At 37.0% G+C, this 24129-nt stretch overlaps 1 pseudogene; it reads left to right on the plus strand.

The window, feature by feature from the left end:
* The window catches only part of LOC149261213 (nucleobase-ascorbate transporter 6-like), a 52816-nt pseudogene extending 30090 nt beyond the window's left edge, over positions 1-22726 (plus strand).
* The last annotated feature ends 1403 nt before the right edge of the window (positions 22727-24129 follow it).

The following is a 24129-nucleotide window of genomic DNA, read 5'->3' on the forward strand; positions in this document are numbered from 1 at the left end:
GTTACATAAAAAGTTCAACATAAGATTATATTGAAAAATTAAGAACATGTAGATCTAATCTATCTTCTTTTTTTTCCTTTGTATCTAAAGGAATTGGCAATTGGACCAATCTCATACTCATGCGACATGGGGTTGATTCCAACCACTACTACTATAACCTCCCACTACTATAACCTCTTGGCTAGGCACTTAGATATGACCATTCTGCATATATATGTGAATTGGGGTGATGTGAACGAAAAACCTCTTCACATATAATACTTCATTTACTTACACAACCATCATTAGTTGAGTTGTCCCAGGGCTACAAATCTACTCCATCATTAACAACATAAGATTAAATTATATATATGTGTGTGTGTGTGTGTGTGTGTGTGTGTGTGTGAGAAACACTTAAAAGAAGATATTTACTAATTAAAATATTTGATTCCTCTCATGCAATCACCCCTTTAAACATTTGCATGCCCTTCTCTCCTATCACCTAGGTCTACTCCAAGAAAGGATAGGCCAAGTCCTACTTTTGGGTGCCATATACATGTAATTTACAATTTTCATCTAAGTAATATTTCTTTTTGTTATTTCTATTCAATAATTTACAAATTTCCGTTTCCAAAGTAATATTTTTTTGTTATTATTATTTAGGACTTATGTGGTTATTCTCTCATTTTAACACACAATTTCTCTCCTCACTAGATCTCAGTTTTTTAGTTGCATAGCACCGTACTAGACCTTTTTATTTCCTCTCATACAATATTCATGTATGTAGGTAAAATCCCAATCAGGCTTCTCTATGTTAGTTTTAGCCTCAACATATAATGCTTTGACATTTGCAACCATCATCTCCTTCTACAAGCCACAATCCCTTGGCTTTGAAACCACTTGTTAGTAAAAAATGAGATAGAAATAAATACGTTTTATAATATATGATAACACATAAACAATTAAAAATACATGAACACCATATTTTACCCTCGAATCTCTTAGGAGAAAATTGAATAATATATCTACTATTTCTCATGGCTTAAAAAAAGCCAAACTAGCCAAAGTGAGCCCTCCACTCAATTCACGAATATTACAATAGAGGATCGTCAAGCTTTTAACAACTTCATCACATATAATCCACGGGCTCAAAGACCATGGGCCACAAAAGTGATGTGCCCACATTTATGATTTCCTTTTAAATTTATTATTACGTAGTACGCAATCAAATGATGTAATCACGAGTCAAAAACATATTAAATTACACCATAATGGCTTAGCTCATCATTTTTAATACTAATAAAAATCTTCGTTATATCCCTTATAACTTGGTAAAAATCTTCTTTTAGTAAGAAGCCAACGAAAACTTCATATGGATGATCCAATTAAATACTTTCTTTTCAATATTTATCCAATTTCTAAAATTTCTTATAACATACTATAGTCTTATCCCTTCAAACTTTGTAAAAAAAAAAATTAGTAAGAAGTCAACGAAAACTTCATATGGATGATCCAATTAAATACTTTCTTTTCAATATTTATCCAGTTTCTAAAATTTCTTATAACATACTATAGCCTTACGGCGTTTCCATTGCAACATGTGGTGCAATTGCTAGTTTTATTTTTTTTAGTATGTTGTCTCTAAACCATATAAGCCCAATGTTATAGTGAGCTATGGTACTAGTTTGTAATGTTCCCAATTCCTCACTTGAAGCACATAATTGCAATTTCTGTAATACCACTCTATAAAGTCCCCAGATCCCCAAATAACATATATTACCACAATTTCCACGTTATTACCACTCTATAATGTCCTTGGGTACCCACTTGAAACAAAATACTATAATCTATATTATAATACCATATCGTTATGTCCCTATACCCAAATCCAAGGCACATTGCAAACATTATGACTATGTTTACCATTAAATTTCCAAATTTCCTTTATTCTTGGATCTTAATTCCACAATTATGTATCCATGCTACCATTTTATTAAATATGCCTTGTGTATGCATCAAAATGGAAAACCTAACAACATATACTACATGCACAACTCATGCATGCAAATAGAATTATAACGTCCATAACGTTATAGAAAGTAAACACAATTACACATGGAAATAAACATTAAAACACACACATAAGCTTAAAACACTTATCCTTAACAAAACGACAAATTGGTTTTTAACTAAGGTCATTCCTCCTAACCTTATGCACTATTGTTCTATGTTTCTCAATAGTAGGTGACCCTAAAGGTAGGGCTATGACACCATAAGGGAAAACATACCTCTTTATAACTCATCCAAATAACTCCATTGGTTACTCAACCAAATACTCATGCAACTGCCCCAACCTCTAGCTCTATTTTCCTCTTCAACCTGCACAACCCAAGAGGGGATCCCCTTATCTAGATTGCAACACCTTGAGATATATCACCCTTTATCACAACCAATCGGTAGGTTGGGCAAGATAATTTCAATGAAATTGAGGGACATTACAAACAGTGTAACTTTGTCCATTATTAAATTTCCAAATATCCTTTACTCTTTTCTCTTAATTCCATTAAGCATCTATGAGACCATTTTATTAAATATTGCATGTGTATGCATCAAAAGTGCATGCCTAATAACACATATTACATGCACGACTCATGCATATGAATAGAATAAAAACTTGCATAACATTATAGAAATAAACACATAACTACACATGAAAATCAACATTAAAAAACACACAAACTTAAAACAATTAATTTCAACAAAAACACAAATTAGTTGCTAACTAAGGATGTTCCTCCCAACCTTAGATGTTATTGTTCCAAGTATCTCAATAACAAGCCACCCCTAAACTGGGGTTATGACACCATAAGGGAAAATAAGCCTATATAGCTTAGTGCAATAACTCAATTACTTACTCCATAAAACATTTGTACAACCATACCAACATCCAGCTCTCTTTTCCTCTTCAAATTGCACAATCAAGTGGGCATCCCTTTCTCCGAATGCAATATCTAAAGATATCTCAACTCTTATCATGGATGTAAATTGTGTGTATATATATGTGTTTCCATGAGAAATGTCTTTATATTCAATATAAGGAATATACATGTTTCAGTCCTCAAGGGACTTCTTAGACAACAAGGCTCAAAGTCATTACAATAAATACTCATTATGAGCTCAACATGTCACATGTGACAATTGAACCCCAAAGGGAGGATAACAACAATCCCCCCAACTACTTGAGCTAAACCTAATTCACGCACACACACTCTCCATTTGATGGTTGTTGAGAATGTGAATTGAGGAGGGATATAGCTACTTCATTTTTATATTATTTCTTTCACTTATCATCAAGCTAGTTATCAAATTATATATATATATATAGATAGATAGATAGATAGAAATTCCTTCTACAAAGAAGATCCTTCTTTCCATTTGATGGTTGTTGAGACTTTTTGGATTGAAGAGCTCTCCCCTTGGAGTACATTTGTCCACATATCTTGACATGGTCAACCATGGATTGAGGAGGGATACAACTACTCCATTTTTATATTATTTCTTTGACTTGTGATCAAGTTAGTTAAATAATTTGCTAACTAACTTAATCACAAGTCAAAGAAATATTATAAAAATGGAGTGGTTGTATCCCTCTTCAATCCATTGTTGACCATGTCAAGATATGTGGACAAATGTACTCCAAGGGGAGAGCTCCTCAATCCAAAAAGTCTCAACAACCATAAAATAGAAAGAAGGATCCTCTTTGTAGAAAAAATATCTCTATATATATAACAATAAAAAAAAATATTATGATAGATATCTTTATTATTGAATGTTGTTCCCTAACTTTAGTTTGACATTGGTATAGTTTTCTTTAGAAATTTTATTTTTTTTTCTTAAATATTCAATTATTTAAAATAATCATTCTCTTAAACACATCAAAAATATTTAATTTCATTTAGATTGTTTACATCTTTCACTCACATGTTTTATTATAAAGTATTTATACTATATTATTAAGATTTTCTACACCAATAAGTAGCATGTGCCATTTATTTTTGACATATTCTTTATTGTTGTAAAAAATTCTTATAATATTTTATAAATACCTCTATATTAAAATATATATATTTAATATATTTAGAAAATGATCGTGTCACATAGCTAATAAAAAAAAAACATCAATGTTTATAAAAACAAAACCAAAAAATAAAAAATATATATCACAACCACATACATTACGTATGCATAAAAACAATAACAAAGGATATAAGATATTAAATGCTAACAAAAGATATATCATGTATTGATGTTAAGAGGCTAAAGTTAAGTTATATAGTATAACAACGTCTACCAATGATATATCACACACTAAGAACTTTGGCTTTAAACTCTTTATATACCCAAGCTTTCCCTTCACACGAGGCATACGTTCTAGAAGGGTTCTGACATCACGCATGCACCAACTTACTAAACCTCGACCTTACATTTCAAGTCACACACCTAGTGGAATAATGTTATTTAAGGTTTTTATTCGGTATAAAAATTAATTGCAAATAAATTTTAAAAAAATAGAAAGTATACCCGGTAAAGAATAGAAAATATATATAAAGATTTTTCTTCTGAAATTTAAAATTTTAAAACTAGATTGATTTTTCATTATATTTTTTTAATGTTAAAATACATTATATATATATATGCTAAAACATTCATAAACCCCCAATTTATTAACCTTGGATTAGAACATAATCGTATTTCCTTTGACTAGATCTATAAAATATCATGGTCAAAACCATCATGCCTAAAACCATGCACAAAACCATGAGTGGGTCTGCCTTAAACAAAAAAATTGGAGCTTTACCCCAAACCTCGTATAGGGGGGTTACCGTCCCTTTGCAAACCCATAGCAAGTGGGTTACCACCCCCTATGACCCCCCACTTACTCAACACAACGTAACAACGCCTAAAACTAGTCAGGGAAAGAATATAGCACATATCCAACAACCATATCTTTGTGGAAAGCCCAATTTTCCAACTAACACATAAGGGAAAGCAAAAATGTACATATATTAAAGGAGCATAGACTTAGTCCCTTTAATTGCTCTTCAACTTTGAAGCATTTTTGTGTTTTTTTGCATTGGTTTTTATTCTCCCGACTCTATGCTCTTCAACGATCCATAGAAATGCATTTGGTCTACATGTGTCATTTTGTTTAAGGTGAGCTTAAAACCAAAATTTAAAAGGTGGGTCATTTTTTTAACAGTTGTGTATAAGAGAAAATCGTAAGAGTCTGTTTACATAATGATATAAACATGAACATTAAATTACACTAAAAACGATCTTGACATCAAATGGTAAATCATCATGATTGTTGGTGTGTGGCCTTACTTAGTGCCCATGTGTCCTTTCCTAACCATCATTGTTGGGTTCAAGTGGTTCACATACTTAAGAATGGGGAGTTGATACGAAGTCAACACTTGTAGAGCACTCCCTCTTCTTTACTACAATTTTTGAATGGAAGGTAGATCTACTACCAACCACAAAAGAGGTTAATAAACCCAAAGGTCTCAACAACAATTGATTTTGATCCCTTTGTAAATTTTACATAGGAGTATTTACTAATCAAGCTAACCCTTGGGATTTCCATATGTAAGATGACTTGTTTGCATGGGAAATACAACTCCTGCAACATAACACATGCTTTTGGAAATTTAAACATTGATAAAGGGTATGAAAAACCCCTACTTTATTACAAAACAAAGAATTTATTAGGATTGTTACCCCTCATTTTACCAAGGGTACCTATAGTCATTTTTTCCTTTGGCATGACGATTGTAAGACCCAAGGATGCAAGTCTAAAGCCTTATAGGTGATGTGATGGTTATGCATTTTAGTATTCTAGGCCTATTATGGTTGGACGTGCTCGGTCCTTTTAGTCTCCACTCTTAATTCCTTTTGTCCTAGATCGGATTGGAGGCCTTAGGATGGACCTACTTGGGAACATGCTTTAGGGAATCCATTGGTTTTGTAGAGATGATCACACTATGTAGGGTTAGTCTAGCCCGTGTCTTAAGTGCATGTTTATCATTTCGACATGGTCATGTGTCATAGAGTTGGTATGCAATTCTTCGGCTTTGGTGCTATATCCATTTTACAATTCTCAACCTAGTAGTCTCAATTCATAACATTTCACAATTCTTGAGGTTGTTCATAGATCTAAATGCATAGGGTCTCAAGTCCAAAAATCAACAAAGGACCAAAATGTTCAGAGTAATGTGTACTTGACATGCCATGTGCAAATTTTGGCAAAAGATGAAGACATCAAGCAAATATTCTAATTTAAAGTTGGCCATATCCTCTATTTTTGCATCTGTGGGTTAAAAGTGGCAAATCAAGGTCCATACTTAACATGCAAGGACAAATATTATGTCAAAATTTATGTAAAAAATTGTTGTGGCAAAACCCATAGTTGATTTCCTCAAATTAGCCAAGGCATTAGAGATCTAGAAAACCACTCATCCATGCAAATTGACATCCCACATGTGTGAGTCAAACAAGTTGTTTGAGAGGTCAAGCTAGTCGTTGGGGACCTAGTGAATGTTGAAGATGGTCAAGAACTTAAGGGAAGTCAAGTCATCGTGTCAAAAACTTGAAGGTATTGGAGATCAGACCTCATGAAGTAAGTTGACCCTCCTCTATTAGTTGTTTTCTCCTCCAAGATAAATGTTGGGTTAGTTAGGGTCAAAGGAGTTGAACACTTGACCTTAGGTGGACATAAACTAGTTGTTTGAAGGTGGAGAAAACCCCCTTGCAAGTAAAATGATCCTCCTTCCAACCAAATCAAGCCTCACGAAGTCAAATCGGGCCTCTTTGCTAGCCTTTTTTCCTCATTCAAGCAAATCAACCCCTTCTTGTGGGAAAATTGTAGTGCAAAAAATTATTTTCTCATGAAGTGACTTAGTCTTTGGGTTGTGGATGACAAGTCAAAGAATTATTTATTTAGGAGATGGTTTTCAACTAGTCATTACAAGAAAAACTATATAAGGCTAGATCTCACTCAATACCATAGTCAACCTAGTGGTTGGAGGTATTTCAAAGGAATTTGCTCCTAGTTGGATTTGGAGATCAGTATAATTATCTTAGATTGGAGTGGTGTGATAGTATTTTCAACTCCAATCCCATTTCCTTTCCCAACACACAAGGTTCATTTAGAAGGGGTTGTGGTTGTAATCCATCACTTGAAAAGTAATTTGAAATGCCAAGATAAGCCTCACACCAACAACCAATTTATTTAAAATCCAAAGCTTATTTTAGTTTTTTTGTTTCTAAAAAATAAAATACCAAAAATATTTTTACTAGCTGTTATTTTAAATCCATATTTCAATTATTTTTATCACTTGGGTTTTACTAAAACCTTATCCATTTGGCCCAAGAAAGGTACGAATCCTTATGTTGTGTAGGGTAACAAATCTAAAGTGATTTCAAGTAGTTGTCCAAGGGCTTTACAAATTTGTCATACAATTTACAACAACAATATTTGGGTGTTAATTGAAACCCTGACTCTAAGGGTTTGATAAAAAAGGCATGCATTTATGAACTTTTTTCTTTTCTTCACTCATAGGTTATATTTTATCAATTATTTAAAATGATAATTGAAAAATCTACATAAAAACATACGTGTTTTTTAACCCCGAGGAAATTTAATCCCTTTTGTTGAATAAAAAGTTTCCAGATTGCATTATCATTAGTTTTGCTAGTTTATTTTTAGTATTGCGTTGTTATTATTATTATTATATTTTCATTTCCATGGCTTTCCCATCCACAAATCCAACTTTTTAGAGCGTCTCTACACTTGTGGATGGCCCAAGGGGGATTTAGTTTGTTGTTTTTGTGTTTTACTGCAATTTTTTCAACTCTAAAAACACAAAATAACAAGATACATCATCATTTACAATGATTTACCAAGGCCTACATCAAGGTATTCATCTCCCAGTTGGTAAGGACCTCTAACACTTAACTTTACACTATTTTAAGAGACATTTCTTGTATTTTGAGTGTCTTTTCACTTGTCGATCTGCATTTTTCTACAATCATATTTCATTTTCATATTAACAACAAAGTAACAATTAATTCTTATGTTCACCCTATTCTCCATTATTAGGCATTGGTCTTTTAATTTCTTTGGTGAAACTTCCATGTATGGAATCCTCCCATAACCTTTCAATAGGAGTTGGGCTTAAAAAGTGGGGACTACTTATGTCGAGGTGACAATGTTACTTATCCTACATGGTGCCACCTTAGCATATCGTGAGGATATTGATGAGACAACTATTTTGGGTGGAAAAAGGGACTGTGTTGAATGGGTAGGGAAGGAATCCTTGCTCATTCTACAATGATGCATCCCAAAACTTTGACAATGGATGAGATCATTATATTTTTACTTTTATTTTTTGAAATACTTGTGATTACTTGGGGAGAAGTGTGTCCTCACTCATTATGGAATAGAAGAAGGTTAAATGTTTTACAATTTTTAACTTTTCCAGTTTGTCATCACTAGAATTTGACCCTAAAACTTTGTTAGAATTGCAATTTTGAATTGTTAAAATTATTGATTTTAATAAATAAATGGATTTAAAACCCTCGAATATCCTTACTACAACCAGATTTTACATTGTTGACAATTGTTATTTATAATCCAAAATGATTCATGTCGAATTTGAAGGAAAAAAATTTTGTTTCTCTTCCCAATATTTTGTGTAGCCAAAAAATAGCCAATTTGTAAAACATTTAAACTACAACTTATGGAATAATATAAAGGAACAAAATTTTGAAATAATACCTCAACTAACCAACTCCATCCACATAAAGAATCTATTTATACATGCCAAATGATTATTTCATTATTCATTTATTTTAATTATTATTATTTCCAAGTAAATAATCTTACAATAAGTTAACTAGCATACAGACTCAACCTCTTTTCCATTAAAATTCTTATCCAAAACTAGTAGAAAATTTGTTAGAAGTTATAGTTCCAATTGATTGATGAGAATTTTGAACATGAAATTTTGTCCTTGGGGTTTTAACCCATTTGAAGATATCCCAAGTTTCTAGAATTAGAAAAATGAATAGATCAAGGTGGAATTATGTCTTTGGAGAATAACACTTAATGGAAAGGTTGAGTTTGTCCACTTATTAATTGATTTTAATAATTGCACCCCACCTTGGAATTCTTTTTCTTTTCTTCTTTCTCTGTCACTCTCTTTTTCTTAACCGTGGTGAATTGATAACTCATTGGAGTAATATGGCAAGTCCCAAAATCAAACCTAGCGGATGCCACTATAGCACCAAATGTATATCCAATAGCTCATAAGTCAAATATACCGGGAATTTTTTTCTTTGCAAGAGCCGAGACTCCATCAGGGTGGGGGAACCTACTCCTTGAGCCTTATCACAATGTGCCAAAGATGTCCCTTTATGGGATTTGAGACTGGGTGGAGGGAAAATTATCCCATTGTGCCAATCACTCGATCATCCCATGAGGAGACCACTTTGGCATACTTAAGCAAGGAATGGGGGTGTTCTTACAAGGCCAATGCATGTAAAGCACTCCCCATTCTTTCCTAAAATTTCTAAATGGAAAGTGGATCCATTGTTAACCACAAAAGAGGCTAACAATCCAAAGGACCAAACAATAACTGATTTCGAGAGCTTTATAAACATTGCACAAGAGAAACTACAAATCAAGCTAACCCTTACAGTTTAGATGTGTTGAATGACTAAGTCTTAGACATGTTGAATGATCCAGGTGGATATTGGTGGCCACCCGCCTATTCCACCTATACCCTCCAGTATGTTTCATATGTTTCCTTGTTTATTTCAGCATTTACTATTTTTAGCAATTTTTCGGGTCCTGAACTCTAGAGCAGTTTTGACCCCCTAAACAGTTTTTTTGAGGTCCATTGCAGGCCCAGAACCATAGATGGGGGCTTGCAACTAAACCTGTAGTAATCGGAGAGACCTTCCCAACAAGGTATTAAACGCGCCAAATAGAGATAATATGACCAAGTTACGACCCCGGGAAGTTGGCTGCCCAACTAACCCCAACGAGGCCCACAAACTCTTGGTGTTACATCCCCTGGGGTTAGGGTTTTGGTTGTTTAGGGTTTTCACATGTTTTTCAATAATAAATGGGCCCTTGAGCCTCATTGTAACAGTTCATGTTGAAAATAGCAACAAGAAATGATAAAAATAGAATCAAGAGATTCCAATTTAATATGTCCTTGAATTAAACTGAGAATTAAAATCGAATTTTATTCTCATAGCAACTTGTAATAGTTAACTAGAGTGAGTTGACTTAGTTAACTTAGGAATTTTGAGTTAGAAGTCTTTATGAAGTCATGTATATGTTCTCCTTATATTATAGGGGTCCAGGATGAGTTAAGTATGAGTTGTAATTAGTTAACTCGGTTTATTGAGTCAAGTCCAGTTAAATTAGTTCCAAACTATTTGAGGAACTAATAGTGAGTTAACAGTCAATTGATGCATTAGTGCACTCAATTAGTGCCACTCCAGTTAACTAAAGATTCCATCATCAAAAACTCATGCATGTTGATTCTGAGAAAGACCTAGTTGAAACTAGAGTACAAGGACAATGTACTATTTGTTGTATAATTTTATGAGTTGTACAGATGGTGCATGCAATCAGGAACTGAACTTAGAAGGGATTGCGTTGTTATGGATGAGGAATTTCCCTTTAAATACGGCTAATTCTCTCAGGAATTGTGCAAAGAATTAGAAGCTTGTAGGCTTGGAAATTTGGCTAAGTATTGGCCAAAGCAAGTCATCAAGCGAAGGATAGGAAATACTTGTGCATGTTAAGTTCAAGGTTGAGCAGAGCATATTGTATTTATCCAAATTCTTTGACCAAGGGCACAAGGAAATAGGAGGCTTAGAGAGCAGAGAAGAGGCTTGGATTTGGCTTGAGCTTTCTTATGAGCTGGGAGATTGATTTTATTGAGTGTTGGGATTGTTCTTGTGAGAACAAGCATTGTATTATCATCTTGGATTTCGGATTAATGCAATACAGATAGCGGTGTTTTGAGTTGTGGCTTTCCTCGGATACTTATTGTGTTATGTGTCATTGATGTTCTTCCTCTTGTCCATTATTATTTCGCTCGATCTTTATGTTCTTATGATGTAAAGAGTAGAAGTATATTATTGTCTGTTTTTTTAGTAGATTACACGAGCTTGTGAATCTATATGATTTTATACATGGTATCAAAGCTGAGAACATTATACTAGAGGAGATTTCGAAGTTTTGAGTTTTGGGCTGCAAGTTTGCAGAGAGTATCTGAAAAATTTTGTGAAAACTTTTCAGAAAATAATAGCATATTTGGATTCTTTGCGAAAAAATACACAAATTCAAAAAAAAATCAGCCGAATCGGAGTTTGGATGAGGGAGATATCGCTAATTTAAAATCAACTATTTTTCCAGAAAATTTCATGAAGGCAAGACAAATGAAATAGATTGGTGTGCTAGCCAAGAACCTGTATGCTCTTGAGGTTCAAGATGCATGCAAAGTCCTGAAGAGAAAGGCAAAGGTTAGAGACTTTGTATTTGAGAGGGAGAGTAAATTACCTCTCAACATGCAGCCCCAAAAGAAACCTCTAAGAAGCTTTAGGAAGTTGTGGAGTAGCGATAACTAGAGAAGCTGAGAGGAGATCGAGTGGAGAGATCCACTCAAGCAGAGAAGAATCAGTCTCAGACAATTGTGGAGTAGCCACAAGTGGAGAAGCTGAGAGGAGACTGAGTGGAGGCATTCAGTCATGCAAAGACCTCCAGTAGGGGGGGAATTTCGAGCCAAGTGGGCAGAGGGATCACATGCAGCCATACCTCCAGGTGTGAGGTGGGGAGATTTGAAGTGATAGTCCCAAGAGGGTTGAAATTTGGTAGGTTCCATTGAGTGGTTTTATCTCATGGATCGTACCTTGCTACGAGAGCCCAAAGTACATAGTAGCAGGAGGAATCAGTGGGATTGATGTAGTCAGAGATCAGAGTGACAGAGGCTAGAGAAGTTAGATACTAAAGAGCGTAGAGAGGGTTGACAACAGTGCAGAAAGGTAGAGTCAATAGAAGCGCAGATTTTTTAGTCGATGGAGGTAATAGTAGTCAGAGACTTTGATGACAGAGGCATCATTCTGATTCGGGTTGGATGATTTTTTGTTTTTGGAGTTGTTGTAGCAACAACACTAGAGAGAAATGTTGCATGCATAACATTCCAAAGGTTCAGGATCAGGATCAAGTTGAATTCCTTTCTTGTCGAGAGGAAATGTTGAAAATAACAACAATAAATGATAAAAATAGAATTCAAATTCCAGTTTAATTTGTCATTGAATTAACTGAGAACTAAAATCGAATTGTATTCTCATAGCAACTTGTAATAGTTAACTAGAGTGAGTTGACTTAGTTAACTTAGGAATTTCGAGTTGGAAGTATTTCTAAAGCCATGTATATGTTCTCCCTATATTATAGGGGTCCAAGATGAGTTAAGTATGAGTTGTAATTAGTTAACTCAGTTTATTGAGTTAAGTCCAGTTAAATTAGTTCCAAACTGTTTGAGGAACTAATAGTGAGTTAACAGTCAGTTGATGCATTAGTGCACTCAACTAGTGCTACTCTAGTTAACTAAATATTCCCTCATCAGAAACTCATGCATGTCAATTCTGAGAAAGACCCAGTTGAGACTAGAGTGTAGGGACAATGTACTATTTGTTGTATAATTTTCTGAGTTGTACAGATGGTGCATGCAATCAGGAACTGAACCTAAAAGGGATTACGCAGTTATAGATGAGGAATTTCCCTTTAAATATGGACTAATTCTCTCAAGAATTGTACAAATAATTGGAAGCTTAGAGGCTTGGAAATTTGGCTAAGTATTCGCCAAAGCAAGTCATCAGGTGGAGGATAGGAAATACTTATGTAGGTTAAGCTCAAGGTTGAGTAGAGCATATTGTATTTATCGAAATTCTTTGACCAAGGGCACAAGGAAATATGGAAGCTTGGAGAGCAGAGAAGAGGCTTGGATTTGGCTTGAGCTTGCTTGTGAGCTGGGAGATTGATTTACTAAATGTTGGGATTGTTCTTGTGAGAACAAGCATTGTATTATCATCTTGGATTTCTAATTAATGCAATATAGATAATGGGGTTTTGAGTTGTGGCTTTCAGCGGATACTTATTGTGTTATGTGCCATTGATGTTCTTCCTCTTGTCGATTATTATTTTTCTCCATCTTTATGTGCTTCCGCTATAAAGAGTAGAAGTATATTCTTGTCTCTTGTTTTAGTAGATTACATGAGCTTGTGAATCTACAAGATTTGCTATAGTTTAGAGGCATGTAGCTGCCACATCTCTTCTCAGAGATAAGCTACCATTGCTCGAGCTATCTTATTTCCATTTTGTTTGTAAGTATAGTTCAGTGTTTTTCTATTAATGAAATGAATTGTTTTTCTGATGCATCTTTATATTTATGATTATATTTGTAATTTGTTGCGTTCCTATTTAAGTTCAGATTAGTGATATTAGAGCAGTTTGCTCTTTCTCTGTTTTTTTATGCATGTCCACAACGAGGTCAAGGTATAAGGAGTTAGGGCTCGATCTAGTTGAACCACCACAAGATCAGCCTCACAAATCCCGACAACCTCCCATGGCAAAAGAAAAGAAAGACGAGGGGGGAGGATATCCTTTCAAAATGTTGCTCAAGGAATCCCTCGAGCAACAAAGGAACGTGATGATGGATAACTTTTCCCAGATCCTTTGACGACTACCCACAGGCAATGCATCTTCATCTAGCATCCACTCTGGATGCACCACTCCTTTTAAGGTACAAGTTAACTTTGATATTCCCATATTTGAGGGCTTGATAGGTGCAGACGTTGTAGATAAATGGTTAAATCTATTGGAAGGATATTTTTCAGTTCATGACTTTTCCAATCAGGAAAATATTACTTTTGCACTTCTCAAAGCTACCCCACATGTCAAGGACTGGTGGGAAACCTACTGTGAACAAAAAGATGAGAGTGAAACCTCGTTGTTTTTACCACACCCACTTGGGATTCTTTCTGAGACGCCATCAAGGGACAATATTACCTTGTCAGAAGCTATGAAGATAAATACATAAAGGGGACCACGCTACGACAGGGAAGGGACCAAGATGTGTCAGAGTTCACAAATAATTTCCATACCCTTCTCATGAAGCTGGGTATCAAGGATACTGAGCAACATTTGGTACTAAAGTATCACGACTGTCTAAGCAAGTACATCTAGGACGAGATGGAGTTCCTGGACGTTTCTTCACTTGGCACGGCATACCAATACGCTGTGAAGATTGAACAGAAGTTTAAACAGAAGAAGCAGGACTTTGAATCTATGAATCCAAAGCAAGGAAAAGGAACCCCCAAAGCACATGGCAAAGGACAGAGCTAAGGCGTGACTACCAAGGATAGTCCACCGAAGCCGCAAGCAAAGAAAAACACCATAAATACAAAGAAGGACACGGGGAAATGGTGTGAGTTCCATAAGAGATCCACTCATAAAATAAGTGAGTGACGGGTCAAGCAGTCACTGGTGGCTGAGTTGAAGGCCTCTGAATCAGATGCATGTTCTGAATCTAAATTAGAACCTGATAATGGGAATGAAAAAGGGAGGCATATCATTGATGCAGAGCCTAGTGCCACCGTGGCCACAACCAAGATCCAAAATATTGAGCCTGAAGATCCAGAGGAGGGGGAACGCCTCTTCCACTCACAGATGTGGGTGAAGGGTTTTCCTTTGCAATTCATTGTCGACAGCGGGAGCCAAAATAACCTCATTTCGGCAGAGGTCGTGAAGCGGCTGGGCCTAAAGACTACTTCATATCCACAGTCGTATACCATCGGGTGGATTCACCAAGGATAGGATCTCTGCGTCAACCAGTAGTGTCGCCTTCCCTACAGCATCAAGCCCTTCACAGATGAGGTACTGTGTGATGTTTCTCCTCTTGAAGTTTGTGATGTATTGTTAGACAACCATACTTGTGGAAGTTACAGGATGTATATGAGTCTAGACCTCGCTACGTGATTATTACTTTGGCTAATAAGTTGTACAGGATACCATAGTCAGCCCTGCCTACTGCCATATCTTTGATCACTGCAAAGAAATACAGTAAGATAATTTCCCAGACCAGGAAATTTGTTTTCCTTATGATTCGCCCTTAGGGCAAGAAGAAGGTTGTGGCCACAGCTTTTAGGAAGGGCCCCTCTCCACAGCAGAAGCATATAGACAAGGCCATGGAGGATTACATGGATATTTTCACATCATCTACATGGGTACCTTTGCATTGTCAAGTCAAGCACTCCATTTATCTGACCCCTGGTACGCGTTGCGGAATGGATCGATCTATGGATGCTCTGTTCTGGAGAACGATGAGATCAAGAGGCAGATTCAGGAACTATTTCAGAAAGGGCACATCAAGCCAAGAACATCACCCTGTGGGAGCCTGATTGTATTGGTACAGAAGAAGGATGGGACTTTGAGACTCTGCATTGACTATCGGGCGCTAAACAAGATCATTGTCTGGAATAGGTACCCAATCCCGTGAATTTATAACCTTCTGGACTGCCTCAAGGGGGCCAAATATTTCAGCAAGATTGACTTGAAGTCAGGTTATCACCAGGTGCCTATCGAACCCTCTGATGTGTAGACGATTGCCTTCAAATCCAAGGAGGGCCTTTTCGAATCGTTGGTCATGACGTTCGGATTGACAAATTTTCCTACAGCCTTCATGGGATTGATGGATGACATCTTGCAACCCTTAACCAATGCATTCGTGGTGGTGTATTTAGATGATATCTTGATCTTCAGCCAGATTTGGGAAGAGAACCTCCACCATATTCAACAGGTCCTTCAAACCCTGCGACAACACAAGTTGTGTGCTAACTTGGAGAAATGCACTTTTGGCCTGACCTAGGTTCAATATATGGGGTACATCATTGATGAGCAGGGTGTACATGTGGACCCAACCAAGATACAAGTCATTCGGGATTGGCCAACCCCGACCACTCTAACAGAGCTCCATAACTTTTTGGGTCTTGCCAATTTCTACCGTAGGTTCGTGTTGGGGTTATCTCGTATCACTTGACCTTTAAGTCAAATCACCAAGGGCGAGCGAAAGAAAATTTTTTCTAGTCTGAAACCCAACAGTGTGAATTTTCTAAGTTGAAGCATCGCCTTCGCTTTGCATCAGTGCTCACATTACCAGACCTGCAACAACCATTTGAGATTGAGACAGATGCCTCTGACTATGCTATTGGTGTGGTTCTTACTCAACATGGGTATCCAATGGCTTATCACAGTGAGACACTTTCAGACACAGTCCAAAAGTATCCCACTTATGACAAAGAAATGTATTCCATTGTGCAGACATGTCGTCAATGGAAGCATTACATTATGGGGAAGGAAACGATCATCCACACAAACCACTGACCCCTGTAGTTCATACAGACACAAGGAAAGTTGCAGAATGATCGCCATCAGAAATGATCAGCACCAATAATGTTGTTGATTACCTCAGCCGACCATCGGTCATGGAACTAATCACTGTGATCGACTACTTTGGGCACAAGATTTCAACGTGGTTGCATCTTTACAAGAGCGATCTAGAATTCGGCAGCACATACTAGACACTCTTGGAAGGGAAGAAAGTCCCAAATTTTCACCTTCAGGATGCACTGTTATGCCACCTAGGACACATATGTGTTCCTTCAAGTGAGCGTGCCAAGATTATTTGGGAGGTGCACTACAGTTGGTTCGCTGTACATTTCAGAGTAGAGAAAAAAGTGGTGGTATTGCAGAAGTATTTTTATTGGTCGAAACTTCATCAGGATGTTGGGAAGTACATTAGATCCCAAACCGCCTGCACCATTGATAAGCCAAGCATCAAGAAGCAAGGCCTGTATACTCCTCTACCTATTCCTATTTGGCCTTGGAAATATATATCCACGGATTACATGTCGAGCCTTCCTTCTACTAAGCATGACAACGATTACGTTTTCATAGTCGTTGACAGATTCTCTAAGATGGCCATCATGGTGGCCTGCAAAAAGAGTATCACAACAGAAGCCACTGCTAATATCTTCTTTGAGCGAGTGTGGGTACACTTTGGGATCCCACAATCCATTGTCTCAGATCAGAACATCAAATTCCTAAGTTCATTTTGGTCCAGTCTCTACTCGATGTCGGATACAAAAATTACTAAGTCCATGGCTTCCCATCCCCAAACTAATGGCCAAACAAGGGTTGTCAACAGGATGATCGTACACATTCTACGCATGTACAAGTCAAATCATCCACGCACGTGGGATGAAAGTATCCCTTATGTCCAACACAGCTACAACAGAACTCTCCACAACTCAACAGGCCACAGTCCCTTTCAGGTAGGGCTGGGATTTTAGCCATTATGTCCCATTGATGTGGCAATACCATTTGCAGCCACTCACGTAGATTCAGCTCACGTCCAGCTCGAATCCGAAAGGGTTAACAACTTCATTAAGCGCATTCAACACATCTGCCAGCAATTCCATGATATATTGGATAGATACAATGCTAAGTATAAGTAGCGCCATGATCAGCATCGAGTGTCGCACAAGTTCTAGGTGAGCGACAAGTTTGGATACATTTGCAGAAGGAGCACCTCGCTGGACCCCACCGCAAGCTTTTCTTGCTCCAATATGGGCCATACACCATCACCAAGGCTATAGGTAACAATGCCTTCGAGGTCAGCATCCCACCATTCCTTGGTCTGCACCCAGTATTCAATGTAGACCACCTTCGGCCATACTTTCCACCATTGTTGGACACATCCGACATTGCAGAACAACTCACACCAACAGAGCTCAACCTGAACTGCATGGAATAAGCCACAACTGATAAGATAATGGATACACAAATTAAGAACACTCGCCAATAGAGGATAAAACTATATTGAGTTGTCAAAGCAGGCCAACTCCTTCACCAAGGCAAGTGGTTCACTAGGGACCAGGTTCAGTAGAAATTTCCTCACCTCGTGGAGGCTCTACACGCAATGGGGACCATTGCTTCCTAAGGGGGGAGGAATAATCCAGGTGGATATTGGTGGCCACCTGCCTATTCCACTTAGACCCTCCAGTCAGTTTCATATGTTACCTTACTATTTTTAGCAATTTTTCGGGTGCTAAACTTCCAGAGTAGTTTTGACCCCCTAAATGGTGTTTTTTTGAGGTCCACTGCAGGCCCATAGTTATAGGTAGGGCCCTACAGCGAAACTTGTAGTACTCAAAGAAACCTTTCCAACAAGATGTTGTATGTGCCAAACGGAGATAATATGACCAAGTTACGACCCCGGGAAGTTGGCTACCCAACTAACCCCAATGAGGCCTACAAACTCTTGGTGTTACATCTCCTAGGGTTAGGGTTTTTTTTAAACACACACATGGAAGCAACATAATATGAAAGATAAAACATGAGAGTACATTTTTTATTAACAAAACATATACATTTATAATACATGGTGTGACCTTTGGGTTCCACATCCCAAGGTATCTTGGACTTCGTTTGTCTATTCGACTTCCACACTAACCCTTAGAGGATTAGGTGTCCAACATTCCCCCCCTTAATCCCAAGAATTATGTATGAGTCCAAGAAGAGAGTTGTAATACAAAATATGCAAAAATGCATGGCAGCACTAGACTGAATGTGCTCTCTAAAATGTTGGTATAAAGGGCGGTGGTTTAAGGATGACCAAAAACACTGGAACGCTTAGTGAAGCTCCCGGAACTCTTCAAATTCTAGCATGAAGCTCAAGTCTTCTGTTAGAGGAAGTGCTCCTCATGTTTTGAAGAGGGAAAACTTCAACCATGAAAGGGAGGTCTCACCCCACATAAAAGGGAGAACTTCAACCTAAAAAGGGAAGTCTCAACCTGTGATGGTTTAAGGATGACCAACAACTCTGGAATGCTTAATGCAATTCCTAGAACTCTTCCAAAACTGGCAAGAAGATGAAGTCTTCTGCTAGAGGAAGTGTCCCCAATTCTATTCCTGGAACTCTTCCGAAACTGGCAAGAAGCTGAAGTCTTCTGCTAGAGGAAGTGTCCCAAATTACCAATTGAAGGCATGCTCAGGGGCATCTTTGTCTTTGGCTACAACTCTGAAACTGGTGTGGTAGGTTGTGGCTCAGGCTCGCTTGATGTGACTTTGAAGCTTGTAGATGACCATCATTTCCCCCCCTGTTAGAGACAAGGTGAGATGATGGAGAAAACTCAATTGCAAGACTGTTCAATACTCTTGAACAAGTTCTGATATGTGACTGAAATATCTTCTTCGTTGTTGATGCCCATTGCCAAGAAGCGATCCATCCAAGATGAATCTTTGTTCTTGCAGGAGGTTTGTTTCTGAAGCATCTATTTAAAGAATGACCGGTTTTATGACAGTGCTTACATGGATGAAGATCAAAACAGTGATCTTTCAAATGGCCAACTTGGTCCCAGTGTTGGCATTTCACAATATGTTGTCGTTGCTGTTGCTGTGGAGGAGGGACATAATCTAGAACAGCTGAAGGTGAACTGTCATGAAGTAGTCTAGCACTCTGAAACTAGATGGGCTTTGAGTAATCTGGAATATGAAAGGACACGTCCTTGTCATATCCAAGACCGTTTCTGTGCTTGTTATGGACAAGCTCTTCCCAAGGTTTGATGATGGGCTTGGGAGGTGCAAGCTGAACTTCTACATCTGCATGTAACCTTGTTGCTTTATTGGGTACTAAATCTGAATGAACTGTAACATTATTGTCTTGCTGTTTATGGGAGTCTGTTTCAATCTTTTGAACAGAAACAGGTTCATAATGATGACTCCACTGTTGTAATTCTTCCTGCTGTAGTTGAGATTCAAGCTACAAAAAATCAATATGTTCTTGTGCATATTGTAGACATGTGTGAATTCCAAAGAGAGAGTCTTTGTTGATTTTGACTATGTTTTTGACACTGGAATGTATTAGTGTATTCAGTAACTCTAATACTCCATAAAGTCTTCCCATTTTGTCAACAAATCAAACTCTGTAAATGTGGAGTGTCAGCTTCAATTAAAAATAAACTTATTTAACTTATTTTCAAAGACATTAGAAGTTGCTTCAATTGCGATTTGCACCAGGTTTTGGCTGAATGGTGAAATCATACAACTTTTGGAATAAGGGGATAACTTCTATATACTTTAATACTCTACGGAACTTCAACACTGAACACAAAAACCATAATGAGTTTTAAATACAATGCCACAACTGGGGCAGCAGCAACTGCAAACTTGCTTGGATCCTTCAAATACTTCTTCACTTTCTCGGCCAGTGGAAAAGAATAGTCAAGTTCAATAGCGACTGCTAATACATTCTTGTAACCATTGATGATAGCATGTGGAACAACTGCAATTGTGGGATAATTGATCACCAGAGAAAGAGCTGTCACACTAGAAATACCATGTTAAACAAAGAAGCTTTCAATAGTCTCCAATCTCCAAATAGTGAGATATATATGTTGAATTGATGAGCGCTGGATAAAGATATTGAAGAAACCAACCATCTCTAAGATGATGAGAAGTCGATATAACATTCTATAATAACTTCTAGTACATCAATCTGCTGAAGCTCAATCCAGTATTTCATTCGCTAACAACAATGTTGGTATGCACTGGGAGCAGATAATTGATGAGCGTTGGATAAATATATTGAAGAAACCAACCATCTCTAAGATGATGAGAAGTCGATATAACATTCTATAATAACTTCCAGTACATCAATCTGCTGAAGCTCAATCCAGTATTTCATTCGCTAACAACAATGTTGGTATGCACTGGGAGCAGATAATTGATGAGCGTTGGATAAATATATTGAAGAAACCAACCATCTCTAAGATGATGAGAAGTCGATATAACATTCTATAATAACTTCCAGTACATCAATCTGCTGAAGCTCAATCCAGTATTTCATTCGCTAACAACAATGTTGGTATGCACTGGGAGCAGCTAAAGGAATGAAACATATTTCTGGTGATTATGGGGGAGACATCTGTCCCAAACTGCCTCCTTGATCTTCTAAGCTTGGCCTTCACGACGATGGCTAATGACAAATGTCTTTGCAAGTATTCACGGTCTTCCTTTTCTTTTTCTTTTTTTTAATCCATAGTGATTCAACTTATGACCAGAGGAAAAAACACAACATATATAAACAAAATATTATACCAGTAGTTTAATGTACAGGATGACAGGACCAATGCATACTTAGGAATTTAATGCACCAGTCTCTACGTCGATTCTTCAACTGATTCAAACTTTTCAATGCACCATATTGCAATGTAACGCCTCAACATAGTAGAAATATGACCAAAATTAATGCCTTTTCAATGCTTGATGCAGAGCAGTAATACACAAACAGGATGTTGTTCCCTCCATCGCATACAACCCATACACTCCAACCATTCCAAGCTCACAGCACCAAGAGTCACGACATGGTTAAGATTTCCACCATATACTCAATGCACAGTCTTTTCAACGCTTCAAAAACCAGTTCTCACAGTGGACATTCAACGCAATTCCACGTGTTTTGAATGCATAAAATCTTAACACGGCAGTGTAGATCCTCGCTTCTCTTCGACAGCTTAACACGGAGCCCTTAGAGACAAGTCTCAAAAAATCAACAGAAAATAGATTGATATTTTTCTATTTACTGGACTGTGTATGCACAACCAAAATCTTTATGCAATAAGATTTGACCCACAACAATTAGTTTCTTTAATACCATTCAACCTTTTAAAAACCCTTAATGCAACATCGATTTGGATTTACATACCATGATCAGTCTCCATATATAATGTATGGCATGACCTCAAATAATGCAAAACAACATGTGAATGAAGGTTCAACGCACCACTCACCAGTCTCCAACCATGCAAACGCAGTACAACATGTTCAACGCATATATATATATATATATATATATATATATATATATATATATATATATATATATATGTCGATCATCTCAACATTAGGAAACATTCATTTCTTCACCTCATTCAGTATTCCAACACACAACAATATGCATAATTCAGACCAACGTTCACCACGACAACGATTTCGACCAACATATTCAATGCAAAGTCCTTCAGTCTTCCAACAATCGCAAGCACCGACTATTCCTTGACTATGTCGCTCTAATACCAATGCGACGGTTGCAAGGAATCCGGCTATGGATTCAGATACAGCTGTCGTCGACCTCGATGTAACTTCAACCTCCACGAGTCTTGCGCAACAGCACCCGGCGTAGTTAATGGAGCTCCCGGTGATCATCCACACCCACTTCAATTACATCGATATGATTTCTGGCGAAACCCGTTACTGTATGACTGCGAGCTTTGTGGATGCTTGTACTGTGGATGGTTGGAACCGTTTAGACTACAGTTAATTTATTTGTTCAACTGTAATGGAATTAAGCAGGTGGAATATGGAACTGAGCGCAACACTGAGACTGAGAATGGAATGAATACCATGACTGATGCCAACAACAAAGCAGTGTGTCAGAGAGCGTCCAGAATGGCAAAGCTACACTTCTGCAATGGCAGAGAGCGTTTCTGGAATCCACTGGAGCGAGGGAGTAGGCACAGATTTCAGAGCGTTAAAGTAGGCATAGCCTGAGGAAATGGCTTGGATAGCAAATGATTTCATGCAGGAGCGGTTATGGAAGACGACAGCTACTGCACAGTTGTGCCGTTGGGTAGCTCAGGAGAGAGAACAACCAAATTTTCAGGTAAAGGAGCATCCAGTGCAGAGAAGAACCGAAGTTTCAGTGAAGCAGTTTCGAAAGGCACAAAACCGATAAGGAGAAGTGCTCAAATCTACAAAGGCCACAAAACAATGGCTCAAATTAATTATGCAGGGCAGGAATACGCCTGCTCTGATACCATGTTAAACACACACATGGCAGCAACATAATATGAAAGATAAAACATGAGAGTACATTTTTTATTAACAAAACATATACATTTATAGTACATGGTGTGACCTTTGGCTTCCACATCCCAAGGTCTCTTAGACTTCGTTTGTCTATTCGACTTCCACACTAACCCTTAGAGGATTAGGTGTCCAATAGTTTTATTTGTTTAGGGTATTATCATGTTTTTCAATAATAAATAGGCCCTTGAGCCTCATTGTAACACAGTTCAGAGGCATGTAGTCGCCACATCTCTTCTCAGAGATAAGCTACCATCGCCCGAGCTATCTTATTTCCATTCTGTTTATAAGCATAGTTCAGTATTCTCTATTAATGAAATGAAGTTTTTCTGTTGCATCTCTGTATTTATGATTATATCTGTAATTTGTTGCGTTCTTGTTTAAGTTCAGATCATTGAATGACTTGCTTGCATAGGAAACATGATGCATGACAACTAACACATGTTTTCTGGAATTCAAACCTCGATGAAGGGTGGGAGACTTCCCGCACATTACTATTGAACCTAAATACTAGATAATTATGAATCTTAATGGTTAAAAATGTCCTAATTAAGAGCATATGTTTCCTCTTAGAAAATCAAATTTGAATCTAAAAAGGATAAAATATATACAATTATATAAACTTAAATAGTCAAATATACAAATTGTTGAAGAAAATAGAGTAACTCAAACTTATGTGTATCGATTTTACTTCAAAAATTTATAGATTTGTTTAATAAAGTTTCAAAACATTATTCATTTATTTTATAAAGTTTTATCAAATATTTTTCTTCTACAAAGAAATAAAAACATAAAAAAACATATATATAATAATATTAATCAACACTATTATTTCCAAAACTAAGATAAATATATTTTAAACTAACATTAAAAATATATAGTTATATTAATTAACTCTATTTTTTTTCCACAAAACACACACACACACACACACACATATATATATTGTAACTAGGTTGAGCCTAGGTCGAGGCCAACCTACCTATTGGTTGGAAGAAAACCGATCCATCCATGATGGGATGCTTATCACCAGGATTGTACGAGGCTCAATTGAGCTTGGACGCCCCTTGGGAAGTTTAATTCTCCCA

This window comes from Pinus tabuliformis, chromosome 6 (genome assembly GCF_031772625.1).
Source record: "Pinus tabuliformis cultivar Carrire ecotype Pingquan chromosome 6, CPIR1, whole genome shotgun sequence".
NCBI classification, from domain to species: Eukaryota; Viridiplantae; Streptophyta; class Pinopsida; order Pinales; family Pinaceae; genus Pinus; species Pinus tabuliformis.